This window comes from Coccinella septempunctata, chromosome 5 (genome assembly GCF_907165205.1).
Source record: "Coccinella septempunctata chromosome 5, icCocSept1.1, whole genome shotgun sequence".
Lineage (NCBI taxonomy): Eukaryota > Metazoa > Arthropoda > Insecta > Coleoptera > Coccinellidae > Coccinella > Coccinella septempunctata.
The window spans coordinates 8278121-8282577 of record NC_058193.1 but is presented as its reverse complement, the minus strand read 5'-3'; the positions used below and the strand labels follow the sequence as shown (position 1 = coordinate 8282577).

Here is a 4457-nt window from a genome sequence, read left to right as displayed (position 1 = left end):
CGATAATATCGAATTGCATTGGTGATATTAAGTTTAGATCTTCTGGAATTTTTGTTGTGAGTTCCAAATATTTAGTAAGCACCAGTTGTTACCATGGAATTCGCTATAAAACTCTAATCTTCAGCCAATTCACGGTTTGGTCAAACAATCAATGAATACTCAATAATACCTCTATCGACAAATTTAGATTTGGACTTATAACACGTCACCTCCGAGATCCCGATATATTTTCATTGAAACCTGCAACATCATTGTACTGATTTTCTAAAACAAAGCATATATAAACACAATTAGTCATCCATGCATGTGTTCAATACCGACAAGTAGTCCTGTATGAATCGAAAAATAAGTTCTTTCACCGAATGAAATATGTTTATTTCTCATTTATACCAAATAAACAATTCGACTGACATAAGGTAGGAAAGTCTAGGCAACGTTCGTGTTGAAATAAACTAATGTCGCGCATTCGCTTTAACGACAACTGTCAATTTTTCGCCGCATTTTTTACTACTGTATTAGCATTCTAGAGTAAGTAACGTGCGTTCAAAAAAATTCGTCGTCAAGTAGGCTATGGAATTTTGAACGTCGATATTTCGTGTCTAAACGTAATTCTTAGCTCGTGCTTTACTATTTTCCAGGTGAACTGTCATTTTAGCATTTTGGGTTGTTGTTGAATTAAAATTATCAGCAAATTATAAAGATGGTTTTTACGGACGTGTGAAAGACTTTTACTATTGAGTTCTACTTCAAAATTGGAAAGAAAATTGAAGGAAAATGGAAATATTCTGTTCCGGCGACTTCATTGAAGCCTATGATGCTGTTGATTATTAAGAATGAATTTTTCCATTGTACTGTTTTGCGATGTGTTGACGAAACAGGTATGTTCAAACGAAAAAGGAAGTGGTATACCAAAAAAGAAAACTCTAGAGTTCAGTAATAATGAAAACATGGTGACAGAAGCTCGACAAACCTCTCTTCAGATTTTATCTCAAGTGGATGGAGTATCCGTTGGCATATGCCATCCGATTTTGAAAAAAAGATATCCACTTGTTTCCATAAAGATTGACATGTTATCAGAAAACTGAAAAGGTTGTGATTACCTAACCTTGTAGCATCCGAGAAAAATTGGGAGTTCAGTATCATACTGAACTGATGCATACTGACAGTATGCATCAGTCAAAGGCAAAATGTGGACCTACTTTCTTTTATGGAACTTCAATAGCAGAACATTATGAAGGAGAAAGCATCATGCCTTTTTATAGCTGAATTGAATTTTAATAAATTGTCCAATAGCTATTTTCATGTAATTCAGTTCTTTTAGTTCATGGATTTTCAGTAATGACTGAATCAATTCAATATTTATAGAGAATTAATAAACATATTATTGAGAATCTTACTGTGATCTATTCATATGACTGAAGTAACTAAAACCTTCTTACAAAAAACATACTACCACGATCAATTCAAGATTCATGTCTCTTACGCATGAAAATAGTGGACGGTTAAAATTTTTACGAAGAACTTTTCTAACCGCCTCAGATTGTTTGGATTCTTGTCATCTTACTCAATGAAAGAAATGCTTTTCGAACGTTGGGTGAAATTTACAGGTAATTTTTTCTGAAAAGTGCCTTTCCGCACAAAATTACGATATATAGGTTAATGTCATCATTGTTTACATTTTGGGAAGATGAAGTAATTCAAGGAAAGACATACGTTCAGCCACCGAACATCAGCCTTCAAAATTTCATAGCCTACTTGACGACGAATTTTTTTGAACGCACGTTATATATATTATGATTTCTATGACCATTACTGACACAAATGGGCGTTGCCGGATTGTAAAAATGACGTAGAATGTTCACAAGAGCACTTCTGAAATCAGAATTTTCGTAATCGAATACAGACAAAATGCAATATGTTAAAATTCGAAAAAAATATATTTCGAGATATTTGAGTTATAAGGATTTTATGACATATATTTTGAAAATTAGGAAAATACCCCATTGTGAAATGATGAAAGCAACCGAAAGGCACAAATATAATTGAAAAAAAAATACATTTCTGTAGAGGCTCGGGCGTTTGAGTTAACCTCGAAGACAATAGAGAGATATTATAAAAATCAATGAAAGCATATTATTCCCATTTTACGATCATATCTCGATGTATGATGATTTGTAATCTTAATCATATAAATAAAGAAAGAATTTAGTACGAAAATTGATGAATTATTCGCTTGCTAAATTATAATACACATCAGTATATCAGTGTTCTGAATACACATTACAAAAGAATAAAGTCTTCGATATTATAACAGATATCTCAATTTCACTGAATATGAGACAATGAGTTTTTTAATTTACTCAAAGAGGTTCTCCAATATTCACCTCGATTTCTACGTAAAAAATGGTTCAAGTTTCAGTAACTGGAAAAACAATCAAATATCTTTATTCTTCAGAAATACTTATAGGTATATGGAGCCTCACTGTAATTTGAAAGTTGATTGACAGAACATTTTGACACTGAAATATGAGGAAATAGGTATACACAACGTTTTTCTGTCTGCATTTATGTACATATTTTTCGATCCAACAGGCACACAGTAGTTATCTGTAATATGCTTTTTTCAGTGAATAATGAAGATATGTATTTCTTTTCAAATTATTAGCATCACATGAAAATCTTTATGTTGATACTTATGTACCTGATGTATTCCATTAAAACTTTCATCCTGAAAAAATTATTTTCTATCTAATATTCAACGTGAATTCAATGGCTATACTAGCACTTTTCAAAACTTCAAGGAAAAACAATAGCAAAAGGTAAAGTTCCATAAAAATATCATACAAATTATCCAATAGTTCGTGATATGCACCTAAAAGGAAAAGTCAATGATTTAAAATAACACTGGTATCAATGCAACAATATACCTCATGTTACTGCGAAATTATCTTTCAGAAATTTTTGAAATGTACAAATCTTTACCTCATGAAATTCCAAAATTATTATTCAGAAATTTTTAAAATGTCCGAATGTTTACCTACTAAATTGCCTATGAAATCTATAATTCTTTCTGGAACCACAACCATAATATGCTCTTTGAGAGTACTTTCGTATTCTCGATAGAATTCCATTATAATTTCAGGTTAGGATGTTTGATTTTCCTAGCAGAATCTTGGTAAAGTACATAGCACTTATAGGTACAGTGAGCCATACAGATTCTGGTTCAAAAAAATGATTATTTATTTAGGTTTCCAAGACAGAATTGTTTTGTTCGGAACTTCTGGAGCAATTGTCATCGATGAAATAATTTTGAATTGCAAACTGAAAATAAATTATAATTTCATTTTTAATTGTATGCTCACATGAACTGTCGGCAATAAGACTAAGAATAGGAAAGATCTATTACCCATATTCTTTCAAATTTTGTAAAAACGATTTAGAGATTACATAATATTTTCTATTGAAATTATTCACTTCAATTATGATGATGACGTTAACTTTATTTAAATTTTGAAGTCGAAACAAACATTATTCAAGTTTTTGTCAAACATCAATTCATAAGTTTTTTATGGAAGTTATGGATGATATTATTTATCTATGCAGAGTCATTATTTCTAACACTCACCAAAAATTATATGGGGAACTACAAAAGATTTTTTCATGAAGTTAATTTCCAGTGTGTTATCCGTACTGACTAGAAATATCATAGACATACCAAACGAAAGGAATATTTTCAAGTTTCTATCACTTCCATGAACGGAAGTAGCTATCAGCTTTTTCAAATTGCATATATTACACATTTTTGGATTCCTCATAGCATTTTGATGTGATTTCAATCATTAGATAACTGATATTCCGAGTTAACCCGAGATATTTAAGCTTTTTGACACATAGTCTCTATACGGGATGATCACTAGGATGGTCACTATTATTGGGGTAATGCACGACCCACGTCACTTCAGAACAATTTTAACGCTCCCGCGCAAAATCGTATATTAGATTTTTGAATCATGCGCATTATGAAGTGGTTCCACGTCACGTCAGAGAAATCTGTGAGCACCTTTGGTCTTTTGATTTGTTCCTTTTATTTGTGATTTCAACCTGTCTAGTCACCATTGGATTATTTTGTGGATTGCATTCCGTCATTTTGAATCTCTCCAATATTCTTATATTGAATAATGTCTCATTGGTTATTGACTCATAGCTTAGGAATTTCCAATAAAGAGTATAAGTAATCGTTTAAAGCCTACTACACTCGCTAAAACCATTCAACATTTACTATTAGTGTAGGTTGATTGACTCGATATCTTTATTTCTTTCAATGTTTATTCCGAGGCAGCTCTTGGGTTCACCAAGATCTTTCATCTCGAAAACATTTCTCAAATGCCTCTTTATTTCATCTAATTTGTTTGTATCGGTACTGGCTACTAAAAAATCGTCTACATATATAACTTGTT

General features: G+C 31.6%; 1 long non-coding RNA gene across 3 annotated transcripts; it reads right to left on the bottom strand.

The window, feature by feature from the left end:
* Positions 1–2255: 2255 nt before the first annotated feature.
* LOC123312840 lies at positions 2256–3908 on the bottom strand. Of its 3 annotated transcripts, none has more exons than XR_006537691.1 (3): positions 3407–3908; positions 2928–3321; positions 2256–2872 (listed from the first exon to the last, which is right to left on the bottom strand). It is a non-coding gene; the product is annotated as an uncharacterized LOC123312840 (long non-coding RNA). The 3 variants fall into 3 exon arrangements; XR_006537692.1 differs by having other exon boundaries at positions 3038–3321; XR_006537693.1 differs by having other exon boundaries at positions 3042–3321.
* Positions 3909–4457: the final 549 nt, after the last annotated feature.